Source organism: Charadrius vociferus, unplaced genomic scaffold (genome assembly GCF_000708025.1).
Source record: "Charadrius vociferus isolate BGI_N301 unplaced genomic scaffold, ASM70802v2 scaffold16, whole genome shotgun sequence".
In the NCBI taxonomy this organism is placed as follows: Eukaryota; Metazoa; Chordata; class Aves; order Charadriiformes; family Charadriidae; genus Charadrius; species Charadrius vociferus.
In genome coordinates this window covers 740,483-750,135 of record NW_009649167.1, presented here as the reverse complement: position 1 = coordinate 750,135, position 9,653 = coordinate 740,483, and positions in this window count along the sequence as shown.

The window sequence follows — 9,653 nt, the reverse complement described above, 5'->3', positions numbered from 1 at the left end:
CCATTTTTCCCTTGGCTTCTTTATTTGTGAGGTTGCTATTTAAGCACCAGTATGGCTGAAATTACTCAGCCAGCTAAGCATGCTAAGTGTGTTGTTTGCACTTGTAGTGACACGGTGGGTCAGTCTTAAAGCTGGGCTAGTGACCAAGTTCACTGCTCATCTGTATTACTTTCCGTGCAGGGCCCTTTCTCCGGTTCTGGGATGCCCAAGCTGGTAATCTGAGGGAGGGAAGAAAATGTTACGTGTACTCTGTTCTCCAGGGCACGGGCAAGCACATACCCAGATGCCATGGGGACAGACTTCAGCTCCGTGCTGGATTCAGTGCCCTCACTCACCCTTGCAGCAACAGCACAGGACTGCCATGTGTCACGCCAGATGGTCCTGCACTGTACCAGGGGTGCTGGCTGCCACAGGGCTTGATTCAGTTTGCTGTGTCAGGGAGATGGGTGAGGAGGGGGTAGAAAGGGTCACTGGAGAGAGCATCCCTCCTGGGAACACTTGCCACCCCATGTAGCCCTAACTCCCACCATGTGTCAGCCAAAACCCCAGCTTTCCTGGGTCTCAAGGAAGAGTAACCAGCAAGGAATGGCTTTGCGGTACTTAGTGGCTGTCTTGGAGGTGATGGCTTGGGGACTGTATAAAAAAAAGAGATATTTTAACTGTTAGCAAACAAACTGCTTTATATGCATGCTGCAGAGTACTTCCTTGCGTGCGAGGCTGCAGTCCAGAGCTAGAGTCAAGACCCAGCTTATCAGTGAGTGTGTGTTGCTCTGTAGAGCCGCGTGTACAAACACTTCATCCTTGTTACACAGTATTTATAAGATCCAATAGCATGCATTTAATAATATATTGGGAAATCTGTGGCATTCTGCAAGTTTAGGCAATGTCTCAACTGAAGGAACCCACTACAGGTGTAGGACCATTTTGAAGGGTGTTTATTTTCTCCTTGGTTCATGCAGTTAGAGTAGACTTTAACCTGCCTCCAGTGGACTGAAGTTGCTCGTAAGGAAAATTAAACTGCCTACACAATTGCACTTCCTTTTTTCTTTACATATAGGTACCAAAGTAGTTAAGCGAGACAAAGATAGCTGTTACCAGTCAGGAAATTGATCCAGGTCTAGAGACAACTTCCCTGAAGTCTTACAGCAAGTCACTGCCAGGTAGTCCTGTGCCATTGTGTCAGTCTGCCTCACTGGACCAGGGCCTGAAATCATGCAATGAATATTCATTGATTTCAGGGAGCCTGGAGAATTTGATGTTCCCATGCACCAGTCCCATGCTGTTGTGTTTGAAACAGTGTTGCCAAGAGCTATTCTGTTCTGTCTTTTTTTTTTTTTTTTTTAAATTTTTAGAAAATCTAACTTTGGCATTGTCTCTCTAGCACAGAGAGATGAAAAAAACCCTCTCTCAAAACCAGATCAAAACCTGAATATTTTCTCTCTTGCCCATTTCATCACCATGGTACTGGAGTCCTGTTGAAAAGAAAATAAATAGTGAAGCCCTCACATGAAGTCTGCGAAGGCATGAATCTTCAGCTGAGGCAGGAATGTTTGCCTGTGGTTCAGAGTGACAACAGCAGTAGGGCTATGCAGGAATTTACAATGTATTTGGATAACATAAGAAACTAAGTTTATCTAAACACTTTCGTATGTTATCACTGCGTTATCCAAACACTTTGTTAGTGAGACTGGGAGATGAGGAGGTGTGTTAGCCCACCACTGCTTAAATATATTTACGTGTTTCCTGTGAGTTCAGTTTTTGAAACTTGGGTATAGGTTTAGCAGATGGAGTTGCACTAAGGGTATGGAAACTACTTTTAGCTCATTCCTGTCATAATACTCTCTGCATGCTTTAGCAGAGGCGTTCTGCCACCTGAAGTGTCTTCCTCTCTTTTGACTTCTATTTTGACCTCTATTTATTATCCAGCCTTTTTTTTTTTTTAATTTAGTGTTGAGAACCACTGTCTTTAGGGAATTCACACTGTGGGATGCTGACTATTCTTGGCTTGGGAAGAGTTCAGCTAAGGCCAGTGGAATCTATATTCATATGCTGGTGTGGTTTGCCTGAGAAAAAAAGTGATGTTTAAAACTGAACAGGAGTGAGGCCATAACGCCTAAATTAGCAGCTAGGCAGTGGACAAAACAACCAACGCCTTGCAATGACTTTACCCACTGACCGGGAGAGCCTGGTCCTTTCTAACCCCCTGGAAGAGCAGAAGGGACAGGAAGGTCACATCCTCTGAGCCCGTCGTCGCAGCCAACAGACCACCAGCTTACACTTCACCAGCAAATGTGCCAGGAAGGATGGAGAGGTTGTGCCCAGGGAAATACTGGCTATTCTGCAGGCTCCGGCCACAGACCACAGGAGCGGTTATTTTGATGTGTTTATGCACTAGCAATGCTGTTAGGATCCCACTTTTATATAGTCCACAGGGTGGGTGCAGGCTGGTTAGCTCATGTAGGAATACCTTTCAGCCACTCCAGGTCAGACCACAGCCCCATCCAACCCACTATCAGGCGTTGGCCAGCAGGCAGTCACAACTACTTTGGGAAAAAATGTAACACTGAGATAAGCATGTAGTGATGCTGTATATGTTTTATATATCCTACCTGCATTCATGTGGTTCAGGGAGGTCCTGAGGCACAAGCTGGAATTTTGTGCTTAATGGCTCTTGCTAGATTTTTCTTTCAGGAATTCACCTAATCTTTTTTTGAACTCTTCTAACTTCTGGCAGCCACAGCATCCTCTAACAATGACTTCCAGGGGTCAACTATGCAAATACGAAGAAATATTTATGTTCATTCGTTTTGAACCTGCCCCATGATCATATCACTTACTGTTCCCAACTTCATCTGCTGCGAGAAGACCCCAGCACTGCCAAGTGGTGGGCAGACCTTTATAATAGAATAACAATGTTTGTTGGTTTGCTCTCAACTGTTTTTCTATAAAGTTTTTAAATCCTCTTTGCTTTTTTTTCCCCTACTAAGCACTTGTATTGTATTTTCATAAACCTATCCAAAATGTTTCCTCAGTGATAACAGTTCCATGAAATCCCATCACTGTGCGCTTTAGGGTGTTGTTTTTTTTCTCTGATACATTTATCAGCGCCCGAAAGCTACAGTTTTAATGCCTTCTCAATCAATACTGTAAGAACCTTCAGTGTTTCCAACCAGTTTCTGTTTTGACTTGCACACTAATTTGGTATTGTCATTACATTTTGCCACCTCACTACTCAATCCCTTTCTAAAAATGGTGTATGGATAGTGGACAAAACAGGTTCCAGTGCTAATCTCTGTGGGAATCCACTGGGAACCTCACACCATTGTGAACATGGAATATATATTGCTACTTTTGTTTCCTATCTTTAAGCAGCCATTAAGCCACAAGTGGCCTTTTCCTTTTTATCCCTGATAGCTGAGCTCCTTTATGATCTCTTGGTAGCGAATCTTGGAGGAGCCTTTTTCAAATCTGTTCATTTTGTTGATTTGACATCCCTGAGCACCTCTACCGGAGGACTGATGAGAGGAATCACTTCAGCTGTCTTGCCATGACCCTCATCTTCTTGGCTTTTTGCATGTGTCCTTATTTCTCTAAGTTTGCCTGGGTGGCAGTTACCTCTTTTTTCTCCGTACCATCCTTTGTGCCCATAAACACACTACTGTTGTTGTTTTGAGCCTGCATATTATTTCTAATCCTCTGCTTGTATTAGAGCTACCTTCTGTGGTTTGGCCAGGCCACTAATGCTTTTGTAATCAGGAGGTACTTTTTATACCAGTGCTATTCACGAAACACGTGGATCTTAAAACGCAAATGGATAATCCTCTGATGCTGCAATGGGGACACTATAACAGAGGAAAAGCATATAATGTACTATTCAGAAGCCTCTTCTCCTGATTTGAAGTTTATCATGGGTGTCTATAAGCCTGTCTTTCATGCGTAAGAGGAAGCCTTGCTTAGCAGAACTAATTTTTGGATGAAGGGATTGACAGCAGCCCTGCTGAGAAGGACTTGGGGGTACTGGTAGATGAAAAGCTGGATGTGAGCTGACAAAGTGCCCTTTCAGCCGAGAACGCCAACCATATCCTGGGCTACATCAAAAGAAACGTGGCCAGCAGGTCGAGGGAGGTGATTCTGCCCCTCTACTCCACTCTGGTGAGACCTACCTGGAGTCCTGCATCCAGCTCTGGAGCCCTCAGCACAGGAAAGACATGGACCTGTTGAAGCAAGTCCAGAGAAGGGCCACAAAGAGGATCAGAGGGCTGGAGCACCTTTCCCATGAAGACAGGCTGAGAGAGCTGGGGTTGTTCAGCCTGGAGAACAGAAGGCTCCGGGGAGACCTTACTGAGGTCTTTCGGTACATAAAAGTGGCCTATGAAAAAGATAAGGACAAACTTTTTAGCAGGGCCTGTTACGATAGGACAAGGGGTAGTGGCTTTAAACTAAACCAGGGAATATTTAGACTAGATATAAGAAGAAATTTTTTACAATGATAGTGGTGAAACACTGGCACAGGTTGCCCAGAGAAGTTGTGGATGCCCCATCCCTGGAGACATTCAAGGTCAGGTTGGACAGGATTCTGAGCAACCTGATCTAGTTGAAGATGTCCCTGCTCATTGCAGGGGAGGTTGGACTAGATGACCTTTAAAGGTTCCTTCCAACCCAAACTGTTATATGATTCTATGATTTTTAAAACTCACTATCAGACAGTTGACAGAGCAGCTGACTTGCCTCCAGAAGACATCAGTATTGGGCTTTCCAGTTAAACGAACCTCTGTTGTAATGCTGTGCAGCTATTAGCTGCTTCCATCCTGCTTCCTGGCTGTCTCAGAATCTCGCAGAAACTATTTTGCTTTTGCCCCAGTCCGATTCCTGGCAGCCCCAGACAATCTACACAGCCTCGGTGCCCCGGCATGGCCGCAGGAAGGCGGTCGAAGTGCCACTGAGCCAGAGAGAAGCATTTCTGACTGCTCTGGAGACCCTGCTGTTTCATACCCTGTATTAATGAGTTTGCAGCCTGTAGTAACCCCAGCTCAGCTCTCAAACAAACGCCTGCATTCAAACATAAAACATTTTTCCTAAACAGCAGGCAATGAACTTCTGCTTTTAAAAGTCTGGGTCCCAGAGATAGCATTCAAAACACATGAAGTAAGTGAAACCCTTGTCATAAACACAGCTTAAGGGTCCCCACATACGACCTTTTTGTCTTCCTAAATTTAAGAATGGAGGAATTGCCTGCTGTTAACACATGAGCTGCTGTGCAGGCGTCTGTAAAGGCAGGCACGGGATGTGTGGATAGGATAGCATAGGATATGTGGATAGGATTCCAGCATCCAATATAGGATATATTGCATATATAGGATATATTGCATATATAGGATATTGGAGTTTTGGCTACAATCCAGGAAACTGAACTATTCTTCTACCTGCAGGATTATAGAAGGGAATCCAGACATCAACAAGTTAAAAGCAGATGCCTGATTTTTTTTTCTTCTGTGACTTGAAAACAAGAGTTTCCGGCTTCTTCTAATTACATGTCACTAATGTTAATAACAACTGTGCTCCTCCAGTGATTAGGAAGCTGTGTTGTTCTCATAGCACCAGTGCTTTCAAATGAAGAGAAGCCATCAAGTTGCCATTTAATTTTAGACTCGATATAACAAGATAAGTGCGACTAACAATAAAAGGGAAATGGGTCACGGCAGGAAGATCAGGTGGCTGATTACTGTGTGAGAACTGCAGGTTCAATCCAAGTCCGAAGAACTCCACTGCCATGTAGGACATCATGGACCTATCTCACGGTTAATTAGGAGGGTGCATTGTAAGACATGCGGAAGCGGTCCTGTTATATATGAATACAAGTGGGAAAGTGCTGTTCATCTCAAGTTACCCTCAACTACCCCACTGCCTATAGCATTGCCTCATGCCTACATGAGTAATCCTCTAAGGCCAAGGTGTTGTGTAGAAACGCACACTGTTGTTGTGCTCAGAAAAGTTGGTCATAAGTGCGTAGTTCGTTATCAGATATATTTTAGCATTTCTGAAGTACACCGCACTGTTCTCTCCAGCTGATTAAGGCACCCCACTCTCAGTGAAATGGAAGTGGATCTCAAGTACTGCCTGTGATACTGTGGTATGCATGGGTAGCCCTGCTTCTCTCCCTCTCTCTCACACCAAGTGCAATTTTAGGGAGAAAAGGTTGAAGAGAGACATAAAAATCAATGAACAGAAAATCAAGTGTCGCAGTTCTGCCTATGAATGCATACAGAGAAGAGTACACATCCTTGAGTTGACTTTGTCAATTATACTAATAAGCACTATGCAGGTGTCAGTAGTGCTGTGCTTTATTAATAAAACTTTAAGTGAAACTTCCTGATCTTTCAGAAAATTTCAGTATCCATCAAATCACTGTTTGTCGTGTTAGATGTCTGGCTGTGACACATAGGTATTACACTATAGATGTAAGTTCAGACATTTCTGATTCATGTTTAAAATCATTCATTCCAGCAGTGGTTTCATGAAGGAATCTCCATTTCTGCGTGGAACAATCGCGACATGGGAATGTGGGGTTGGGTTTCCATCTCATGGGCTGTGCTGTTGTGACAGGCAGTGATTTCAGGTGTGTGCTGGAGCTCCCCTGCGGCCTTTGTAAAATGCATGGGGAAGCTTTCATCTTGAAGTGCTTTTATGAGATGCATTAGCATGAAGTTCACTGTTGCTCTTAACTATTCCAGAAACAGTCTGTAGACAGACTGAAATATTAATTAGCTCTCTTATATAACAGCTTAGGCTTCTGTAGTACTTTTTGTCTAAAAGGTTGACAGCCAAAGGGGTTTCCTCATTTGAATGACGCATTTTTGAAAATAAACAGTAAGTGTCAAGGCAGTCACCAAATGAGGAGACGGTAGTTTTAAAAGTATGCAATGAGGACTACTTCTTTGCTCCACCGTGCACAACTTCAAGCACAGGAGCTTTCAAACGAGCACCGCAAGACCAGCTAACTCTTGTTGTTTCTTGTTTTATTTGACTACTATGTAAGTGCTGGACCGGAGCCAAAGAATTCAGCCTCGGCAGAGGTAGTGCCGAGCCTGGAGCAGCCCTCTGGCTCTGAAGTTGTGTTTGGACCCTCACGTCTGGGAGGAAGGGAAAGTCATTGCCCTGCAATGGAGGCTCTTCATTCTGCCCTCATGACTGCTGAGTTGTTCTTCTGGGGAAGCTGGAAGGGCAGCTCTGCCCCATTGCTTACCCTCTGGTGAGGACATGGGAAGGACAGGCAGCCACAGGAGCACTGGGGCTGGTGCTTTGCTCTCTGTTACAAGCATATAACTAGGTTCGTTGAGCCCTTAATGGACCTGTTCCCTAGTCAATACCTTACTGAGGCTCTTGCCTTGGTTTTTGTTTCTTTGGGCTGGCTTTTGAAGCATTAAATTTCTGTTAAACTGCTTCCTAGTCTTTGGAAATATAGCAAGGAACAATGCAGAATCCCATTAGCTGAAGAAGTCAATGCATTTTCCAACAGAAAAAGAAATCCCTATGAAAATTTAAACAGAGTGCTATGAAATGTTAATAATTGCTTTTTCCACTAGCAATAGCATTTTATGAGTAGAATTAGATCAAAGGATTGTAGATTAATCAAATCAGAATTTCCCTGCATGGTGGTAATGTCTCTTTGGATAAATACTGTGCACATCATTGACACTCGGGAGTCTCTGGGACATTTATTCTTCAAAAGACGGCAGCTGAGTGACTGACATGCTGACTTGGCAAGCTGGGGTGGGAATGGAAACCATCCCTTCCCTGCTGCTCAGGCTCTCTCCGCTTGCACCTGAGCATCTCTCCCGCCTCTCCACTTTGCACAGCAAGGCAGGGAGGAGACCTGTCATTCCCGCTCCCTGGGTGCCAGTGACCATCACTGTTTGGGAGTATAGATGGTGCCACCATCTTTTATCTTGAGTTTGAAGTCCCTGATGGGAGTCTCATAGAAGACCATACAGCCATGCCTGAAGCAAAAACCAGCAAGTACAGGACTTGCAGGTGCTATAGATGATAATAACAGATAGTGGAGGCTTTCAGTCTAGAACATTCATTTTAAATTTCTAGTACCCAGGATTATATTTCTCAGTTTTACGGCACTGCAAAAGTCCCATGTCGATTAGGAATAAAATTCATAAGGTGTAATGAGAACAGATTGCATCTCAGTAAAACCCTGCCCTAAGGGGTTTGCACAGAGTGTAATTTTAATGAATAACTGTGAATGAGACAACCGTCCTTTCCCCACCTCATGTTTAGGTGGCTACCTCTGCCCTTGCAAGCTAGCCTGACCCTGTCCTGTGTGAGCAGGCAGGTCCCGGGCAATGCCACCCCATGGCCCTGCCCTGGCAGGCAGCATCATCCAGGCTGGGGGTGGGAGGAGAGTTCCATCATATGAAGGCACGTCGTGGCATATTGTTGGCCTCAAAGCTGGAGAACAGCATGCAGACAATAATGTCACCACAGGTAGATGTCCAAGTGGAGCCTGGGGAGGTCAACATCCCCCATAGGTTGGGATGGGATTTGAGCCCCTTCTGTCTGGGGCTTGCAGCCACCCCAGTGTTGCTTCAGACTGGCCTCATGGGAAGGAGCACAGATTTGGGAGGTGGCAGCACAGTTCCCTAGCTGTGTAGGATCCGTGCTGGCCAGCCGCCCCGCTGCCTCCCCTCTGCCGTCCCCTGCCCTGCTGCCTGCACATGGGTTTTGGCAGGAGCCCGTTCAGCCAGGTGGGTGGAAGAGCCTTGCAAGTCGTCGTCATTTCCAGTTTCGTGATACTGTGAAATTGATCTCCAGAGCTGTGAAATTGCTTCCCGTGGGCCAGCGGGGCTCGTATCAGAAACTGCCTTGATCACAAAACTCCCCGGCAAGAGCTTTGCTCTCTTAGAAATCAGCTCACTCTAGGAGTGTATTATACCAAAATATTGGTATTTTAAAATGTGATGGAAAATTATTTGGCAGGCATACTAGGAGGGCATTTTTGGTATTTTTTTTACTTAGATTTGCTGCCCGCTTGCTGATAAAAATGGCAGTGTTCCGCTTCCATTTGATTAACTAAAGAAATCACATGTTTTGCAAACTCAGTGGTTGATCTAAGACTGAATGAAAACAGATGCCCCCTCTGACTGTTAAAAAAATGCAGAAGACGTTATGGTGAGGAACCTGAGAAATCTCTCCATCCTCTTCCCTTTTCCAGGTTGTGACCAGATCTTGGTAACACTAATATTAGGGACTCTTGGGTCTTGTTTACTGCTGAGTGCCTGCTGCTAGGCGATGTTGATTTTTTTTTTCATCCCGAAGGCTTCATTTGTTCCGGCGCTCGTTGTACCCTGTGGTTTTGGGGATTCAGACAGCCCTTCCGTAAACGGACTTTTTCTTGGCAAACAGGGGTATGATTTTTAGAAAATTAGCAAGGGCACCTTCTGCAAAGATGAGTCAACAGCTGGGCGGTGCGGAGCAGGGGAGGAAAAGGTTTTCTGCAGCCCTGTGTACTCTAAAAGAGGCATTCTCGAGTGTCTTCAACTTTTTCTTCTTTGCTTTCGGAAGCAGCCTGGTGCAGCCCCTCCGTGCTGGGTGAGCTCCAGCCGGCTGGGGGCCTGCCAGGGCCGGGGCAGGCTGGCTGGCCCCCC